The 20,904-nt window shown below is 52.9% G+C and overlaps 1 long non-coding RNA gene across 1 annotated transcript; it reads right to left on the minus strand.

Annotated features, from left to right (window-relative positions):
* Nucleotides 1–8,414: 8,414 nt before the first annotated feature.
* Nucleotides 8,415–13,211, minus strand: LOC147648900 (uncharacterized). The gene is made up of 2 exons (XR_015279795.1): nt 11,295–13,211; nt 8,415–11,047 (listed from the first exon to the last, which is right to left on the minus strand). It is a non-coding gene; the product is annotated as an uncharacterized LOC147648900 (long non-coding RNA).
* Between the last annotated feature and the right edge of the window lie 7,693 nt (nt 13,212–20,904).

Consider the following 20,904-nt stretch of genomic DNA (forward strand, 5'->3'; position numbering starts at 1 on the left):
TGTGCCCATGGCCTGAGCCCCCCAAAGCACCCCAGAGATGTTCTGGGGAGCATTCCCTGGGCACAGCTGGGGCTGGGGGTGCCCAGCTGGGGCTGGGGGTGCCCAGCTCTGCACTAGGGCCGTGATTGGCGCTGCCAGGGGCAATGGCAGCGCTGTGATGGGACAGCGGCGCGGGGCCCGGGGAGGCAGAGGGTAAGGAGACGTTAATGTGTGCAGTCAGCTCCCATCTTGCACTCTGCGAGTGTGCTGGTATGAGTGGTTCTGACACCCTGAACATAAACCAGATGGCCCCTTTCTTACGCCATATCATGCAAAGAGAGATTTGAATTAATTCATGTAGAAATCATGACAATTCTGTTGCTGTTGGAACTCAGTATAGCGGACAGGGTGGCAGGAGATTATGCTGAATTTTTAACTTATAAAATACTAGTGACAGATGTCACTGCCTGTTCTCCTTTGTTGTTTCTCGTCCTTTCTCCATCCCCTAGGGCCCTCCTGCCCTTCTCCAGAGCTTTACCTCTGGGCTGCGTGGCTTAAAAACTTATTTAAATACACTTTTGTGCAGAACTTTACACACCGTGTGTAAAGAAAGATCTGCCAAGCCCAGAAGTGCGTGCCTGAAACACAAACACGCTGGGGAAAAGGAGATTTCATTTTTCAGCAAACTCCACCTGCAGCCCTTTTGCGATCCCATCCCCAATCAATAACGTTTTCCTGGGGATCGATGCCCCATGAAGGCGGCAGCGCCTTCCCGGGGTTTGCGTCCTGAGCATCCCCCTCCCCTTTGGTTTCCTTCCACCGGGGAACTTTCTCCTTCCCCTCCATCCCCCTCCGAACCTGAATGAACACTCCTCTCAGTAATGGGTTTTTTCCACCTGGTTGAGTTGATGAAAGGTTTATGAGTTGACATTCAGTGTGAGGAGAACAAAGCGAGCACGGGCTGTGCGGGCGCGGGGGCGGGCGCGACAGAGCTGCTGAAAACTTTATTACAAACTGAGAGGCGCTGGGAGCCATAAATCAGCCGGGTGCTCCCTGAGAACCCCGGGAAGCTGCAGAGGAGGCGACACAAGGATCGGCACCAGTGAGCCCCAGTGAGCTGCGCTGGACCGCTGGGAGGAGGGAGAGGAAGGAGGAGGAGGAAGAAGAGGAGGATGAAGCTTGCTGAGCATCCATCTCTCACTGGTCCCACTTCCCCGTGCCAGATGGGGACGTGCAGACTCCCCAGCACAAATCCCAGATAGGTTTGGGCTGGAAGGGACCTTCAATCCCATCCAGTCCCACCCCTGCCATGGGCAGAGACACTTTCTGCAAGCCCAGATTGTGTCCAAGCCAGCCTGGAAATCTGATTTCCAAACAGAGCAGCTCCAAAGGAGTTCCCAGAGGGGCAGGAATGCTGTGTAGGGCCCAGCTCAGGGGGAGCTTCAGGCAAGAAGCTGCTCCTTGGAGACCTGCCCGTGCTGTCTCTCCGTGCCCTGTCCCGGTTCCACCCGGGCTTGGCTCAGATTCCGCCTCTGCCCAGGTGAGAGCTCCCGGTCACCAACACGTTTGGAGCGTTTGGAAACACCGAGCCCAAAACAAACAAACAAACAAACAAACAAACAAACAAAAGCCTTTCAGCTGGGATTTGGTGGGCAGGCAGTGTTAACAGGCTCAGTTCTGGGAAGCACCTTCAGCAAAATGAGCGCAAGGGTTTTTATTTTGCATTGGAGAAAGAGCAGAGCTGCCCCCAGCTGAGCCCGCGGGGCGAGCAGGAGGTGAATTGTCACACGATGTGTCATCTTGTCATGGTGGCAGCGCTGCCACCCGTGCTCGCTGTCCCCAAACTGGCCTGGCTGACCACAAACTGGCCTGGCTGTCCCCAAACTCAGCCTGGCTGTCCCCAAACTCAGCCTGGCTGTCCCCAAACTCAGCCTGGCTTACCCCCAGACCCTCCCGCACCGTCAGTGGGTCGGGGCTGCAGCGAGGGGAGCAGGAGCAGGAGCAGACTCTCCACAGCTCCCCACAGATCCCCACAGCTCCCATGGCTCCCCACAACTCCCACGACACTCCACAGATCCCCACAGATCCCACAGCTCCCCAGAGAACCCCACCGATCCCCACAGCTCCCACAGCTCCCCACAGCTCCCACAGCTCCCCACAGTTCCCACAGATCCCACAGCTCCCCACAGCTCCCCACAGATCCCCACAGCTCCCACAGCTCCCTACAGATCCCCACAGCTCCCCACAGATCCCCACAGCTCCCACAGATCCCCACAGCTCCCACAGATCCCACAGCTCCTACAGATCCCCACAGCTCCCACAGCTCCCCATAGCTCCCACAGCTCCTACAGATCCCACAGATCCCCACAGATCCCCACAGCTCCCACAGCTCCCCACAGCTCCCACAGCTCCCCACAGCTCCTACAGACCCCACAGCTCCCCACAGCTCCCCCAGATCCCCACAGCTCCTACAGATCCCCACAGCTCCCACAGCTCCCACAGATCCCCACAGCTCCCACAGCTCCTACAGATCCCACAGCTCCCACAGCTCCTACAGATCCCACAGCTCCCACAGCTCCCCACAGCTCCCCACAGATCCCACAGCTCCCCACAGATCCCCACAGCTCCCCACAGCTCCCACAGATCCCACAGCTCCCCACAGCTCCCCACAGATCCCCAGAGATCCCCACAGCTCCCACAGCTCCCCACAGCTCCCACAGCTCCCACAGATCCACACAGCTCCCCACAGCTCCCACAGCTCCCACAGCTCCCACAGCTCCACACAGCTCCCACAGCTCCCTACAGATCCCACAGCTCCCCACAGCTCCCACAGCTCCTACAGATCCCCACAGATCCCACAGCTCCCCACAGCTCCCACAGCTCCCCACAGATCCCCACAGCTCCCACAGATCCCCACAGCTCCCACAGATCCCCACAGCTCCCACAGCTCCTACAGATCCCCAGAGATCCCCACGGCTCTCACAGCTCCCCACAGCTCCCACAGCTCCCCACAGCTCCCACAGATCCCCACAGCTCCCACAGATCCCCACAGCTCCCACAGCTCCCACAGATCCCCAGAGATCCCCACGGCTCCCACAGCTCCCCAACAGTTCCCACAGCTCCCCACAGCTCCCACAGCTCCCCACAGATCCCCACAGCTCCCACAGCTCCCCACAGACCCCCACAGCTCCCCACAGCTCCCACAGCTCCCCACAGCTCCCACAGCTCCCACAGATCCCACAGCTCCCACAGCTCCCACAGATCCCCACAGCTCCCACAGATCCCACAGATCCCACAGATCCCCACAGCTCCCACAGATCCCACAGCTCCTACAGATCCCCAGAGATCCCCACGGCTCTCACAGCTCCCCACAGATCCCCACAGCTCCCACAGCTCCCACAGCTCCTACAGATTCCCACAGCTCCCCTCGCTCCATGGCATGGCGGTTTCGAGCCACGCTGGGAGCTCTCCGGTTCCCGCAGTCCCTCCCAGCTCCAGCCTGGGTTCTGCTCTAATTTAGCCCGTTAATTAGCAGTGTCTGCACTGAGGGGAGCGGTTTCTGGGGCAGCAGGAGCGCTCTCCCGGCCGTGCCGGTGAATCGCTCCCGGGCCGGGATGGGGAGCGCGAAGCAGGCCCCAGAGGAGCCGCGGCTCCAGGGCCGCCTCCCCCCGCCATCCCGGGCTGTGCACAAACACATTTCTATTTTAAACTCTCATCCAAGGCCATGCTTGCCTTTCGGAGCGCCGATGTCCTGGAAATGTCACCGCAGAGCAGTGTGCTCAAGAGATTAGAGCCGTTCCAGCTCGCAAATGACACAGGACAGTCACAGATGTTACTGTAGCCATGGGGTCAGACGCAGTTGCTCGGGCTTAACTTGTTGAATTGCATTTAAAAAAACCAAAAAAACACCCCAAAACCCCCTAAAGCCAACCAAACCAAACTAACCAAACCAAACAAAAAGAAAAAACCACCAAAGGAAAAAGAAAAGGAAAAGGGGCAAATCCTGAAAGATTGAGGAGCAGTGACTTTGCTTAGGTTTTATCCCAGATAAATAAATCTCCTTTCCCCCATAACAACCAGTAGTCCTTGTGAGCCTTGGAGAGATGACTTTAAATAACTGAATTCCCAGGCCAAACAACGCTTAATATTTCCAGCCTGGTGTGTGTGGAGCAGTGGAAGAGTTATGCCAAGGATCGGAGGGGTGGGTGTGAGGCTCCGAGACCCTCTGAGCAGCACTGACAGCATTTCCAGAGCAGACTCACACCATGGGACGCTGCCATTTTTATGTTCCTCATTTGAGAGCTGCTGATTTGCAGATACCAAGAGCTGAGCAGCTTTCACGCTTGTACAAAACCAGGTGCGTTTAAGACGTACCTTTAAGATCAAAATCCGCTTTAAATCACCGCTGAGAGTCTTGGCTGGTGTGTAATTGTGCTTCTGGGCACTGGCTCTGAGGAGCAGCCCGAGCGCTGGCCTAGATCAGCAGGCAGTGACACGCATCCCTCACGCTAATGCGCTGCTCCTGGCTGTGCTGGGGAGAGGCACGGGGAAGGGCTGGCCAAAAGAGCCAAGATGTGCTGAAAAAAGCCCAAAATAAAAATCAGGTGTGACTGCAGCTCCAGCCCCAGCGCTCGGTGTTAATCATTTGCTCCTTTTCTGAGCTGGCATCTGCTCTGCACTTCCGAGCGGCTCTGGGGCTCTGGAGAAAGCAAAGTACAGCCAGGCTGGAATCTGGGATCAGCCAGGCTGGAATCTGGGATCAGCCAGTCTGGAATGTGAGATCAGCCAGGCTGGAATGTGAGATCAGCCAGGCTGGAATCTGGGATCAGCCAGGCTGGAATGTGAGATCAGCCAGGCTGGAACCTGGGATCAGCCAGGCTGGAATGTGAGATCAGCCAGGCTGGAACGTGAGATCAGCCAGGCTGGAACCTGGGATCAGCCAGGCTGGAATCTGGGATCAGCCAGGCTGGAACCTGGGATCAGCCAGGCTGGAATCCGTGATCAGCCAGGCTGGAACCTGGGATCAGCCCCACATTCGAGGGGTTTCACAAATCCTGCCCAGGCACTGGGAACCCGGTGCTGCTCGGGGTTTGCTGCAGCCTGTGGAAAGCTGGGCACAGGAAGAGACACAAAGCACCTGGATATGGGAAATTTTGTGAGCAAAAGCTTGAACTGAGCACGAGAGCCAAGTGCTGCTCTACCAAGACAAGCCCAGACCTAGAGCTGGGCCCTGGGCCTGGGCTGGTGGTGCTTTCATCCTGCCCTGGCTTGGCTTCAGGGATGACTTTGTTCTGTCAGATGTGGCTGCTAATTACGAGCCCTCCAAGAGCCATTAGTGGTTAAACTGGAGGGAAATTGAGCCATATAAATAGCACCACTTCACCATCCTCTGTTTATATTAAGCTGGATTTCCCTTTTGATATTTATTGAGGGAGACGTGGATTTGTTTGAAGATTCAGCTCAACTTGTTAAGATTTTACTGGAGGAAGGAATTCAGCCACTGGAATTGCCACGGGCAGCAGGGGAACAGCCTGGGGAGGGAAGGGGCAGCGAGCAGGGCTGGGGCAGAGCTGCCACCAGCCAGGCACTGCTGGAGGGCTCACACAGGAAATTCTGGGTGTGCAGAGCCATAAAGGAAGGACAAGAAATGCCTCGTTGTTCTCAGCAGTTTCCAGGCTGGAGAGCTCAGCACTGGGAGCTGATATCATTCCAGTCTTTAGCTGGTTAAGAAATGAACAATCAAATAAATAAGTGAAAATTAAAATAAAAATATAAAAGTAAAAGTAAAAATAGAAATAGAAATAAAAATAGAAAGAAAAATAAAAATATAAAAAGAAAAATAAAAGAAAATAAAAATAAAAATAAAAATAAAAATAAAAATAGAAATAAAAATAAAAATAAAAATAAAAATAAAAATAAAAATAAAAATAATTTTGGAGCATAGGGTCAAAGAGAAACCTCACTGAAAAACTGTGTGAAAAAAATTCATTTGAAAAAGTCACTTTTTAGATATTCTTCAAAGGAAAGCTTTTTTTTTTTGGTTGGTTTTTTTTTTTCCCATGGAGAGGAAGTTATATATTCATTTGAAAATAAAAACAACTAGTTATGGTGAAAGGTGAGAGACACCTTTAATGAAATGATGAGAAACATAAATTCTTTCCATTGCAGGAAGCAGTTTTTGGTCAGCTGCAGGAGCAGGGGCTGTCCTGTGGGAACTCAGACAGGCTGAATTTATCAGCTGCAGCCCCGAGGATGAGAAGGGGGAGGCCAAGGGCACAAGACACTGCACAGAATGCAAAGACAAGGAGAACATGGGGCGATTCCCCAGCTGAGAACTCCGCAGGCTGATCCAAGGGGGGATCAGTTCTCTGCAGTGACAAAATCCCAGCTCTTAAGAGCTTATCCAGATGGGATCCCCAGAGCCAAGAGCCTGATCTCCAGCACCTCTCTGGGAAACTGAGGCTGGGAGTGCAGCTGTGGGGAATGGGAATTGCTTCCAGCAGGATTTGGATCAGGACAAGCTGCCTCAGGACCTGCTGGCTCCCGGAGCCGCTCCCAGCCCGAGGAGTCCAGAAGGGCTGAGCAAGGAGCTGCCCAACACTCACTGCCTGTCCCAGGGCCTTTGTGAGGGTGTGAAGGGAGATCCTGCCCTCAGCCTTGCCCTCCCCTGTCCCACAGGGATGGAATTTGGAAAGACGTGTGAGGTTTTACCCGGTGCAGCAGGAATTGCTGGCTGATCCCAGCTCAGGGGATGTGGATTCAGGAGGACTGAGCTCCTCTGGGCTTGGTTCAGGCTCTGCAGCCACCACCAGAGAATCCTTTATCCGAGCTGTTGGCACAGCAGCCCATCCTTGAGGCAGTGCTGGGTGGAAAGGAGCAGAGAAAAGGGGCAAAACCGAATCCCTGCCGTTTGTTGTCCACTTTCACTGGGAACTGGCTTGGCTGCCTCCACCGTATGTAATAAAAAGTATTAATCAACTTGATTATTTCTAATCCCCAGGGATTAGGGTGCAGGGTGAGGCTGCAGCAGGAGCTGGGGAAGCGACAGCTGCAGTTTAAGAGGAAGCAGCAGCAGGGACGAGCAGCCACCCCCAGCTGATGGAGCCTGGAGAGCTCAGCCCAGCTCCGCGCTCCCTCCCCGGGCAAGCTGCAGTTCCTCACGTCTGACAGCCCAGCCCCACGAAGCCTGTGAAGTTCAAAGCGCTCCCCACCTGGTGTTTCTCTTTTATGAGCACGCAGCTACCAAGTGTAACTTTGGGAATGTTTTAACCTTCCTTTCCCACACGTTGCTGTGCTCTCACTTTCCTGTCATGGCTGCAGCTGAGACAATTCGGGTAAGGGGGATGAGACAGGAAAAAGCTGCTCAGGATTGGTGCTCTGTTGAGTTTAAAAGAAGCCACACTGAGTAAATTTGATCTCTGGGAGATTTTGGGTGTCCCAAACACCTGGCAGAAGCCAGGGTCCTGTTCACCAAGGGCTGGGGTGATGGAGGGCCACTGGAAGCAGCCCAGGCTGGTCTGCAGAGGTTCTGGGAGCTCCTCGGGTGGCTCTGCAGGGTGACAGAGCCCAGCTGGAGCCCAGGAGGTTTGTTCTGCCTGGAGCTGCTGCTCTGCTGCATTTCACATCTCTCCAGGTGAATAAATGGCGGGCCTCACTTCCCTGCACACTGCAGTGTGTGTACACGAGTGCTACTTCCCCTATCAGATTCCTGTACAAAAACTGCTGTCAGGCTATTAATAATCTGCAAAAACACCTTGAAACTTGACTCAATGAGGGCACATTGCAAATGGGCTCTAATGGCTTTTATTCCTCATCTCTGTCACCTCAGATCTAATCTGCCATTTTCTCATTTTTTATCTTCAAGAGTCACCCAGCAGCTCTTCCCTCAGCTCAGGGGGGCTGTGAGAGGTGGGCAGGGGTTTGAGGGCAGGGAAGGGTCGGGGGTGTCATGCAGAGCCTGGAACTGACACTGCATCCTGATTTTTTCCTTTGTTTTGGAGCCACTTCTGCATTTTTAGTGGAAACAACCAAAGCTGTGCAGCCTCTGTCCCGTGTTTGAGCTCCCACCCCTCGTGCTGAGTTTGGTGTGGAACATCTGCCTGAAGAAGGAGCAGGGATCAGAGGCTGCTGAGATCCTTCTCCTCTGGAAAAAATGAGGGAGAGACACTGCAGAGCCTTACACAGCACTTGTGACCTGGGCAGACTTTTAAACCTTCACACACTCCAGAGTTCTTAATTAGATATCACTACATTTTTTAATTAGATGGCATTGCTAGGTCTGTAATTACCTTTAAAACAATGGTCTGGGGAAGGTGGGGGAAAGGCAGGAGGCAGCTCCTGGCAGAAGCTGCTCAGTGTGGGATTCTCAGGGAGAAGCCACAAGTCCCTTTTCCCCTCAGCCACCTCGGCATCACAATCTGTTTAGGAGTTCCTTCTTTTCTCTTTTATTTGGTTATGCAAACATTAATTTAGGGAATATTTCTCAAGCCTCCTGTGGGAATCCAACCCAATTTCCAGAGACAAAGCACGTGCAGAAATGACTAACATTTCTCTTTGAGGAGGGGAGGAGATTTAAGGCTTTTGACTCAAGGTTTTTTTCCCCCCTCTTTCTTCTCTTTTCTTCTAAGTATCTCTTTATTCATCACTTTAATTACCTAATCGTAAATTTCTTTAGGGGGTTACTTAGAAGGAAAATTAGCATCAAAGCTTGGCAGTAAATTCAGGGGCTTTTGGAGCAGGTCCAAGCTGTTTCACCTGTGATTAATTAGATGATTTTTTTTTTTCCTTTAAGTGCCAGAGGGCTGCTGAGGTCTTTAAGCAGTTACATGACTGCTGGCAGCTCAGGAATTATGATTGATGCTCCAGGCTGGCATTTAGGACTTCTGCTTCTCTTTGGTGCTTGCCTGGAGAAGGGAGAACACCAGAGAGCTGGAACAAAGGAGGGGAGGCACTGGGACCAGTTCACTGCTGGTGTTCCACAGGAGCTGGAGGAGGCAGAGGGAGAAAGGAGCTCATCCTACTCAGATTATGTCCTACAGAGTCCCAGTATCAAGTTATAGCAGCCTTCTCCTCTTTAAAGCTTTCTTTAAGCAATGGGCTGAGTCAAGGATGAAAGTGTAAGGAAAACAGGACTAAAACTTTGACCCCCAACCCTGAAACCTGTAAAAAAATACTTAAAAGTCCATTTCCCTTTCACAAAAATCCAATATTCCTTTCTCCTGGCCCCAAAGGGCAAAGAATGAATCTCGTTGTTGTTTTGTTTTGTTTTGTTTTAGCAGAAAACCACAGAGCCAAATTCCAGACTGATCTGGCTCCTCCTTCTGGCTGGAAACAAAAATCCTGTTGTGCCACCGAAGGGTGAAAAACCAAACCCAAACCAAATCAACCCCCAAGTTCTCCATGAAAGCAGAAGGAGGCACCTCAGGCAGCTCTAACCTCATCCCCACCCAGCTCCCACCCTGCTGGCACCAGGGGAGCTGCACAGAGCACCAGCACAGGTGCATTTCTGCATTTCTGGCCCAAACAATGCTCAGGGAGCTGAAGATTCCCAGTGGCAGCTCCCACACACAGCCTCTCTCCCACACCTTTCCTTCTCACAGCTTGTGACAACAGAGATTATTCCTTGCTGGAAGAATGTGGCATTGTTGACATTAAAAAAAAAGGCAAAACAGGCCTTTGCTTTGCTTGAACAGCACAGGCTCTCTTGATCAGCTGTCTGAGGTGCCTCAGCTGTACAAAGCATTTAAACCTGTCTAACATCAAAAAGTAAGGTAAGACAAGTCACTTTGATGCTCCAGAGCACATGCCTAACATGATTATTGCAGCATCTTCCTGGTGATAATAGAATTATGCAAAGGAGGCCTTGACCCATTAATGCTTTTACCTTTCTTAGGATTTCTCTGCCTGTTCCCTCCTTCCCGAGCAGCAGAACTGCTGGCTCAGGCAGAGCAGCTGAACAAAGGCTGGGAGGGACAGGAGTCACCTGTGAGAAGGTTTTGGTGTTTCTTGCAGTTTTCTCAGTGCAAAATGTGCCCTGGCAATGCACAAAATCTGCTTAATATCAGGACACAGAGGTCCAGGCACGTGTGGTTGTTTAAAGCAGGCAAACAACAAGGAAGAAAAGGGATGTCACCCCCTGTGTGCCATGCTGGGACAGAATTCCAGCTGGAAGTGAGGGAAGGTTCAGCTGGTGACAGGGGAGGAACCCTGCAGGATCTCAGCCTGAGGATCCTGTATAACCCTGCCCAGGCTCTTCCTTCCAGCTCTCCCGAGTGTTTCCAGCAGCCCGTGCTGGGGTCTGGCCTCAGACCCTGCTGCTGGGCCTTCCCTGGCCACAGGGCAAACACAGCCCAGTGCCCAAACCCTTATCACAGTCTGCAGATCCACTGGGTGGTTTTGGGCCAAGGAACTCCGGCAGGAGCTCAGCTGACTGCCTTGGCTGCAGCTCAGGTCTGCAGAGGGCTGCCAGGGGGAAGGCTGGACACTTCCTCTGTGTTCTGTTTGCTCCAAGCATGGTTCACTGAGTCCTGCTTGCACCAGGAGTTTGTTCCAGGGAGGACGAGTCCAACACACAAACACCCAGAGCTGGATCCAAACCCCAAACTTCCCCAGCACAGACACGTTTCCATCTGGAGCTTTGGGCCAAGGTTCTTCTCTTGCTTCTCACTCGTGCTGGGCTCTTGAGCGGCCTGTGCTGACCCAGTCCTGGCTGTTTCAGCTGTCAGGGGTGCAGTTCCATGTCCTGTGTGCAGGGCTGGGATGGAGCTGGACACCTGACCCAGCTGTGCAGGGCTGGGATGGAACTGGACACCTGACCCAGCTGTGCAGGGCTGGGATGGAGCTGGACACCTGACCCAGCTGTGCAGGGATGGAGAACTCCTGACCCAGCTGTGCAGGGTTGGGATGGAGCTGGACACCTGACCCAGCTGTGCAGGGCTGGGATGGAGCTGGACACCTGACCCAGCTGTGCAGGGATGGGATGGAACTGGACACCTGACCCAGCTGTGCAGGGATGGGATGGAACTGGACACCTGACCCAGCTGTGCAGGGATGGGATGGAACTGGACACCTGACCCAGCTGTGCAGGGATGGGATGGAACTGGATACCTGATCCAGCTGTGCAGGGATGGAGAACTCCTGACCCAGCTGTGCAGGGCTGGGATGGAACTGGACACCTGACCCAGCTGTGCAGGGATGGAGAACTCCTGACCCAGCTGTGCAGGGATGGGATGGAGATCTCCTGACCCAGCTGTGCAGGGTTGGGATGGAACTGGACACCTGACCCAGCTGTGCAGGGATGGGATGGAGCTGGACACCTGACCCAGCTGTGCAGGGATGGGATGGAACTGGACACCTGACCCAGCTGTGCAGGGATGGGATTGAGAACTCCTGACCCAGCTGTGCAGGGATGGAGAACTCCTGACCCAGCTGTGCAGGGCTGGGATGGAACTGGACACCTGACCCAGCTGTGCAGGGCTGGCACCAGAGCCAGGGCTCTGCCTCTGCCACCCCCTGCTCTTTTCTTTTCCCTCAAGAGCCCAGCTCTGCCCATTCCCCTGGGCAGGAAATCTCCTGGAGCATCCCCTCGAAACAAAGCCTTTCCTCCCCCATTTTCCTGTCTAAACCAGAAAAAAGGACCAAGACCTCATCCCTGAGCTTCGGCAATCTGTTAATTGGCTCCCCAGTAAAATTACAGCGCCTCTGCTGCCTGATAATGATTGTAAATGACAGGGACTATCAGGTTTACCTTGTGATGTCCCTGGGGAGCTTGCAGTTAGTTTAGTCTGAACTCTGCGTCAGCTGTTTGGGTTCCTTTCTTCTCGGCATGTGGTATCTGGACTCAAGCTGCAGCCTTTCAAACCTAATTAGTGTTAGGGGAAAGAGAGGGAGGAAAAACACCAAACACCATCACTCTCCTCCCTCAGCTGACTCGCTAATGTACAGGCAGGGCCTGATTTATGGGACAAGTTCAGGGGGATTTTTTGTTTGCGTTTTTTTCATGCTTATCAATCCGGTGTCTTTGGCTCAAGCTGCAGAAAAACCTGAATTTTGGTTTCAGTGACTGATTGCACGTGCAGAATTCTCTGGAATGGTTTCATTTTCTTTCAGGAATGGGATACACATTTCAAACAGAGCTAATTAGGCTCTGGAGCAGCTGCTGAAGGATGGGATGAATTTTTTGATTGCTCAGAATCTTTAAGCCAAGCCTAAATGTCTCCCTAGGAGAGCTGAAGTTGCACCATCGCTGAAATGTTGACATGGGAAGAATCAGTGGATAGAGAAGGTGAGAGGAGAAGTCTCCCTCTGCCCTGGAACTCTCTGAATTCCCACCAGGCCTCTTCCATCTGTCCCTGTAGCTGCCATATTCCAAAAACATCACTCTGTGCCCTTAGTCAGTATTTTTTGGAAAAATTATTCAAACTCAGATTGAAGGCAAAAAAACCAGGCCTGGAGTGCCTCCCTCTCTCTCTCAACTTCTCTCCCTCTCTTTTTTTTACTCTAAAATTGTTTGCTCTGCCTGCAGTGCATCAATAACTCCGTTCCCAGCCTTCCTCCGAGAGCTCCCTTCCTGCAGGAGCCGCTCTGGGATCTGTCACCTGCCTTTCCCTGAGCAAGGGACCAGCACGAGCTCGGCAGGGACGGGGGGAGCAAATCCACGCTGATCCCAAATCCTCTTACCAACGTCTGACCACATTGTTGGGCACAGGCCTGTAATGCTGTTAGAGTAATTCCCAGTCTTTTAAAGTCAGGAGCTATAGTCCAGGCTGATGCAGGAGTGATACAGCTGCGGGGGAATCTGCACTTTACATATTTAACAGCAGCGTGCTGAGCTCTTTAACATATCATTGCTGTACTTTTTGACATCAAAAGGATTGCATTTCCATACTTGGATGAATTAATAGGATTTGCATGTCACCCTCATTCTGTACTTTCTTTGCTGAGTTCCGCTGCAGGAATTTGAAAGGTGGGGAGGCTGCGGAGGTGCTCATGTGCGAGTCCCCGGCGGTAACGCACGGCTCCAGGCTGCCTTTGAAACCTCTGAAGGAGCAGCAGTTCTGTGACGTTCAGGAGACGTTTCCTTCTTCCCCAGCCCGTGTTTGGCTGCAGCTGCAGGCAGAGCATTGCTGGGAACCCCTCTGCACACAGAGGCCAGGCCAGAACCTGCTCCCATCAGCGAGCAGCTGCCCAGTGCCACTGACCCTGAGCTGGTGCTGCAGGGCTCCGGAGCCCACGGCTGGACCAGGAGGGAATTCGGGGCTCACTCGAGTACCTGAGCTCACTGGAATGTCCTCTGCCCATGGAGACCCCAGGAGCTGTTGAAACCATTGGCAGGAGGGGGAACATTTCCCTCACAGCTCACTTGTGCCACCCAAACTCCTCCGCTGGTCTCGTTTCAAGCTGAGCCAGCAGTGCTGCTCTGAGTGTCCTGAGAAATTCCCAAAGGCAGCCAGAGGAGGGGATTCTGCCTGCTGGAGGCTCCCTGCCTGCCATCCCCTCATCCCTGACACTGCTGGAAGCAATATTGGATTTCTTCTCCTGTTCCCTGGATTTCAGGGCAGCCCAGGGTGCCCCTGAGTGTTCTCTGTTCCTGGACAGAGTCGGGATCCTGGGCCTGAGTGACATTTTATCCTTTCAGGCAGGCCCTGCTCTGTCTGGAGTCATTAATTACCCCCGGCTGATTGACATATCAGCGAGCAGCAGCCATGGGATACTTTTCCAACACTGCAGCCTTCCCAGAAAAGCCCAACTGGACGTGACACACGGATCCTGGCCAGCTCATCCCTTGGTTTGTGTTGGTGCAGCTGTGGAAGCTCCACTCCAGCCCCATCCCCTGGTCCTGAGCTGGGGCAGGAGGAACGAGCTCTCCAGAGGAGAGGTGGGGATGTCCTGAGGAACAGGGCTGTCCCAGAGGAGAGGTGGGGATGTCCTGAGGAACAGGACTGTCCCAGAGGAGAGGTGGGGATGTCCTGAGGAACAGGACTGTCCCAGAGGAGAGGTGGGGATGTCCTGAGGGGCTCTCCAGAGGAGAGGTGGGGATGTCCTGAGGAACAGGGCTGTCCCAGAGGAGAGGTGGGGATGTCCTGAGGAACAGGACTGTCCCAGAGGAGAGGTGGGGATGTCCTGAGGAACAGGACTGTCCCAGAGGAGAGGTGGGGATGTCCTGAGGGGCTCTCCAAAGGAGAGGTGGGGATGTCCTGAGGAACGGGGCTGTCCCAGAGGAGAGGTGGGGATGTCCTGAGGGGCTGAGCTGCTGCTGCAGTGCCAGGGTGGGACCCAGCTGGGTGTGACACCCATGGTGGTGGCACTGCCGCGTGTCCTCTGCTCCCGCAGCTCGGGTTTAAGATCTCAGATCAGAACTACCCATGTTGAAAAAGAGAAGAATAATCTCACCCCTGCCCCTCATTTTCCTGACTGAACAGAAATGCAATTGCTGCTTCTGCTGGCTCAGCCTGGGCTCACGGGGTCCCTCCCACGGCTGGGACGGGGGCCTTGGCTGGCTGAGCCTGGCACAATTCCCCCTGGGAATGAGGGTGATTCCTCCTTTCCCATTTTCCACAGCCCCCTCAGGGCTGTGCTGAGCTGCTGCCCGTGCTGGGTGAGCCCTGGCACCACGGCCCCAGCGAGTTCTGTGACAGCAGAGCAGCGCCAGAGGCACCCACAGCACAGCCCAAAACTTCCACTAACCAACAGAGCCAGCACAAGGAACTCCCTGAGTGATGATTGATTCCTGCTGGGTCCCCCTGGGTCAGGAAACGTTTGAGTGCATCATTTTTAAGGATGACTAAAAGTAGCCAGAATCACAAGGCCATCAATGTGCTGCTGCCTGGCAGGGCTGGGGCCATCCCTCAGCTCAGCATTCCCAGCACAGATATTTCACAAACCCTCATCCCAGCCTGGCCCTGCCCTGGAATCCATCCCTGGGGCTCTGAGGAACCTGGAGAGCTGCAGGGAAATGTGTGGGCTGCAGCCACAGCATGGGGGCCACGTTCTGCTCCCCATGTTCTCCATAATACCTGCAGCATTCCTATTTCCTCACAGACCACCTTGCTGCTTCTCTCCTGGCTCCCTGACTCCTCGTGGCAAGGGTTTCCTGGATCCTAATCCATTGTTTCTGAGAAATCACCATTTATGACCTGCCTCTGAGCCCAGAGATCATCCCACAAGCTCAGAAAACGCCTGACACGTGGAGCTGTGCTCAGCTTGTGCTGAGCTTGGCAATTAATGGTCCTGCATGAGCCTGATTAATTGTGAAACTCCTCCCAGGCTCCATGGGGAGGGACTGCAGTGAAGGTATAAAGGGTCTGAGCGGCTCCTCTGGGCAGGCCAGAGCAACAGCAGCTCCAGCAGGGCCCTGGCCCGAGGTGTCAGACCCTGCTCATCCCTCTGGGAAATGGGAGCTTGCCTGGCACAGACAAAGCTTTGCCCCTCTCAGCTCATCCTGAGCGTTTGTCCTGGGCAAGTTCCACCAGAGGGATTTATGGAAAGCTTATTCAATCACAGGAAAGCTCCAGCTGGTTTTGTTCAGCTGTTTGCTGCTTCCAGGTTTGAAATTCCTGGGGTTTCTTTGCTTCCCAGCCCATCCCTGTAAATCTGAAGATATTTCTGTGCTGCTCAGGACTGCAGCAGGGCAGGCATCCATGTGCTGGGGACTGGGCTCCATTTGTTATTCTGTCAGAGATCTGACACCACTGAAACCCAAGCCATGTCAACAGATTGCAGCTGTTTTCCCTCTGCTGACACGCCACATCCTGCAGGGAGCTCGCAGGGCTGCAATCCCTGCCTGGAGGTGTCAGCCCCAGTGCACAGGATCTGCTCACAGGGGCTGGGATCACCCTCAGCCCCTCTCTGTGCTTCCAAAAATCCCCCAGGGAGCAGAGCCTGGCCCGAGGGCAGCTGGGATCTCACCTGAGCTGCCTCTGCCATGCCTCCTGCTCCTCTGGAAAGGGTAAACCAGGCCAAGCCCTTGCTGATTGATCCCTTAGAGAGCTGTGGGAGGACAGGGTGCAGCCACAGGACCAAACCCAGGTCTGCTGGGATCCAGTGCAGTAGAAAAGGCCCCAGGGATCTCGGTTCTGCTCAGGAGCTGCTCTGGAGTTGTGCTGCACAGCGAGACCCTTGTAACTCTGTTATTTTTATTCTCCTGACAAACCATCCTGCCTCCTTCAAAGCCACTGAATTAACACCTGGGCCAGAGCTTTTCCTGTCCCTTGGACACGCGGTGCCTGTTGCTGTCTGCCATTCTGGAAGGGCCTGGGGGAATCAGTAAAGCAGCACAGCACGCTGAGGGGTTTGTCCCAAAGGGCTCTGCAGGGCTAGGCAGACTTTTGGGCCAGCCTGGGCTCAGCTCCCCAAAGCTCAGGCTCTGAGAAGAGCATCTGCACAGTCAGGAGCAGCAGAAAGGAGAGAAGAGGAAGGCACAACGCAAGGCACAATGGTTCAACCTGACAAATGCGGGAAATCTCTTACCTTGGCCCAGGAATGTCACTGTCATGCAAAAACCCCAAAGCCCTGCCGATATTTAGAAAGTGTCTTGCCTTGGTTTGCTTCTCCAAGGCTTGCTTTGTTCACCCAGAGCTTCAGAGGATTAAAAAAGAAAAGCTCTCCTGGGAGCTGCTAATGGACATCACCAGGAAAATGTGATTCCCTGGATCCAGGGGATTCTTTGTTCCCAGGGATTGTTCCTCCTTCCCCTGCACGAGGGCTGGGCATGAGGAGATGGGACAGAGGCTGCAGGAATTAAAACAAACCCATAATTTTTTAAAAAAACCAAAAAGACTTAAAGGAGAAATCCAGAAGGTCCTGGGAGCACGTGTGCCATTTCCTCCTGCTCTCACCAGCGAGCCAATTCAGCAGGTTCCAATCCAAAGTTTATTTTTGGGGATTTGTTCACATCCAATCCTGTTTCTCTTACCATTAAGTCTAAATTTTGCCTTTGCTACCTGGCACAGCCTCTGGGGCCTGAGTGTCAATGCTCCCACATTGCACAGGCTGGGAATAAAGTCAAGGATGGGATCTGAACTCCCTCAAGGTTTTGTCAGGAATGTTTTTTTTTCCTGTTCAGACAGCGTAGAATGGATCCACTCAGCTCAGAGGAGCAGGGGAGTGATGGAGATCAGAGCCCCTGGCAGGTCCTGGAGGGGCTGCAGCTCCAGCCCAGCACCTCTGAGGGCAGACAATGCACTGCCAGAACCCCTGGCAGCAATGGCAGGAATCAAATCCCTGCAAGCAGCAGCAGGAGCCCTTCCCAGGCCGAGGCAGCAGCTCTGGCTGATGCCTGCGAGGGGTCAGGGTGGTGCTGTGCCTTCCCTGGGTGCCACTGCTGCCTTTGGGTGCTGATCATTGCCTGGATACCTTTTCCTTGTGTCAATATTTTTGCTGTGGAACGGTACACAGCCTTCTACCTGAAACTTCACAAACTGGCAGGGTGCTATTACAAAAGATTACTTAATTGCAGATTACTACTGTACATTTGAATCTCAGTATCTTATTAAGCTGTCAGCTTTAATTACCATTATGTGTTTAGATTATGCCACAGATTATTTAGTTTGGTACCTAGGTTTGCCAACCTGTTTGCTTTGTGACATGACAGGGGGGTAATTACAGCATTACTGGAAAACCTAAACTTTTCCATGGGAAAGATGAGAAGCCCTTGGCAGCAGCAGTGACCCCACAAGTGCTGGTTCCTGCAGGGTGAGCAGTGTGTGCCCTGTGCGGGTCTGGTTCTCTCAGAGCTGTCTGGGAGAAGGGGCTGTGCACGGCAGCCGGGCTTTGTGGGGTGTGAAACGCTCACAGGGACCCCAAACCCACCTGAACTCTGCTGCCTTTGGCCTTTGCTGCAGTCCCCACACCCAGAGGTTGTTTTCCATCGTGGCCAGGATGCAGAATTCCCTGGATTTGTCTCTCCAGGCTGCACAAGGTGGGATTTGGATGGGCAGGGTCCCTGGATGTCCAGCCGAGCCCCCTCTGTCCCCCCAGCCTCGCCCTACCCTGGAGGTTCTCACCCTGCCAGAGCCAGTGGCTGAGGAAGTGAAACCTCTGTGCCAGCCTTGCAAATCCCTTCCCCAGTGATGCCATCCTGTCCCAACCCTGCATTTCTGTCTGCAGAGCTCGGTGAGTGTGAGCCTGGCGTGCAGAGATGGATCAGCCCGAGCTGCAGGCAGCTCCTGGAGAGACAATTCCCTGTCCTGAGCCTCGGGTGCAGAGTGGAGTGCTCAGAAGGGGTAAAAACCGGCCTTGGCTTGGGAAAGCAGCGTTTTATGCACTGGGGAGAGAGCCCCGTGCTCTGCTGTGGAGCCGTCGGTCAGAAGGAACCCACCAGGCACGGTTTGTGCCCGGCTGATCTCCAGCCGCCATCTCCTCTCCTGGTGCGACCCCTCCCGTGCCCCGAGGGAAATGGGGGAAAGCGTCTGTGGCTGACCCCGATGTGCAGGGGAACGTGGCATGGGGAGCTGCCCAAACAGCCGTGCCTCAGTTTCCCCAGCTGGCCCCAGGGAGCTGCCCAAACAGCTGTGCCTCAGTTTCCCCAGCTGGTCACGGGGAGCTGCCGAACAAGCCGTGCCTCAGTTTCCCCAGCTGGCCCCAGGGAGCTGCCCAAACAGCCGTGCCTCAGTTTCCCCAGCTGGGAGAGCCCTGAGGTGCTGCTGGAAGGACCCAGAGCCAGCCAGAGCTGCCACCCCCGAGAGAACCAGGGCAGCTGGGGAGGGGCTGGGGGACAGACCCTCGTGCTCTGAGAAAACAAATCCCCCTGGAGCAGGACAGAGAGGGAAGGGCCGGGATCCTCCTGCCCCCAGTGTCTGTTCCACACCCAGCCAGAAAGATGCAGGGTAGGTGTAGGGTACAGCATCCATAGCTGTCACTGCAGATGGAGAGACATAAATTACAGGTATAAAAATCCATACTATTTACTTCCTCTCTGGATACAATCAGAAGAGCTCTATACATCTTTATATTTATGTAGCAATAAATACATTAGATAAAAGTAATCTATTCAAGTCACAATTACCTCTTACTCAAATATACCTTGTAACGAATTTGTCTCCTGTTCTGATGGTGTATGCTGTGTATTGATATTATTTTGTCTGGTTATTATTAAAAAAACCCTGTCTCTGCCTCACTCTAATCTTTTCCTTGGCACAGCCATTGTTTTAAAAGCCTAGAATGATAATAAAGTATAGGGAAAACACTTAGGAGAGCCATCCATTTCTCAGCCCGTCCTCAGTTAATTAATACTCCACCTTCTCCAGAGAAGAAATCTCAGCTCCTTCGCCAAATTAAGGAAGGAAGAGATGCCATAAATATTCTGCTGGGCTGGAGTCGGTTTTGCTTCCATTGCAGTTCTGAGCTCCATCTCCAGCACCCTCCCGCCCCAGCCTGGAGGAAAAGGGATTCCTTTATCCTTTGTGGGGGATGGAGGGACCTCCCCTCACTGCTGCTCACACAGAAAACGCAGCAGCCCCTGCCCCTGGGCCACTGCTCCTCCAGCCAGGGGCTCCTGCCTGCAGATCCTGCCTTTCTCCCTGGAGCTGCAGGAGAAATTCCCAAATTCCTCAGAGCCCTGCAGGTTCTCACTGCTGCCTTCTGCTCCCTGGGCCTTGCAGTGTTCACCTGAATCCACTCTGTTCACTTGAATCCACTGCATTCACTTGAATCCACTGCACTCACTTGAATCCACTGCACTCACTTGAATCCACTGCATTCACTTGAATCCACTGCACTCACTTGAATCCACTGCACTCACTTGAATCCACTGCATTCACTTGAATCCACTGCACTCACTTGAATCCACTGTGTTCACTTGAATCCAGTGCATTCACTTGAATCCAGCCACTGGGCTTATCTGAGATTTCTCTCTCCACTCAGAAGGGTTTAAACCCCTCCTTATCTTGTGGCTTGGAGGGGTGAGACTTTGTAGAAAAAGAAGCATCTCCCCTTTAAGGGTTTGGATTCCAAGTGTGCCCTACAGCAGAGAAAATTTCATCCCTGCTGGCTTCAAACATGAGAAATTAGAACAAGGCAGCAGTGCCGGTTTAATGCCAGGAGCTCAGTAACGACTTTGGCCTGGTGGTTTTTTCCTGGCTAATTCCCTACAATGTTCCCTCCTTGGCAGTTTTATTTCCCAAAGAGAAAGCAGGGACTTTGTCAGGGAGAAGTTTCCTGATGAGAGATTAGAATCATAACCAAATTAAATGATTGTCTCTGACTAATTAGATTAGTTTAAATTGAATAATGAAACCTTTAGCTGTATTTAATGTAACATGCCTGAAGTCCAACGATTAGTCTGCTGAATGAAGCTAAACAATTAAAAACACAATCTATTTTATAGCTTATTTTATAGGAACAATTGGAAAAACTATTACTGCTGAAATCTGCAGAGGAAATGCACAATTACGAACCCGAGAGGAGCAGCCAGAGCAGGGAATGTGCAGCAGGGCCAGGTGAGGCACCAGGAGAGACTCAGACTTTCCTCCCAAAAACACCGCCCAGCTCTGGCATTTATCAATACTGAGGTCAAGGGGGAAAAAAATCACCTTCATTCCCAAACATCTTGGTCAGTGTTAAAAGTTAAAAAAAAAAATCAAATATTTAATGCATCATGTAAAAATGAGAGGATCATTTTGTGATACGTGTTTGCAAGGCCTGTGCTTTGCATGGCCATGGAGGAACTCTGTAGTGTACATCATCCATCATTTATCCATCCTTTATCCATCATCCATCCATCCATCATCCATCCATCTATCCATCATCCATCCATCCATCATCCATCCATCATCCATCCATCATCCATCCTTTATCCATCCATCCATCCATCCATCCATCCATCCATCCATCCATCATCCATCTATCATCCATCCATCCATCCATCCATCATCCATCCTTTATCTATCCTTTATCCATCCATCATCCATCCTTTATCCATCCTTTATC

This window comes from Cyanistes caeruleus, chromosome 29 (genome assembly GCF_971803275.1).
Source record: "Cyanistes caeruleus chromosome 29, bCyaCae1.hap1.1, whole genome shotgun sequence".
NCBI classification, from domain to species: Eukaryota; Metazoa; Chordata; class Aves; order Passeriformes; family Paridae; genus Cyanistes; species Cyanistes caeruleus.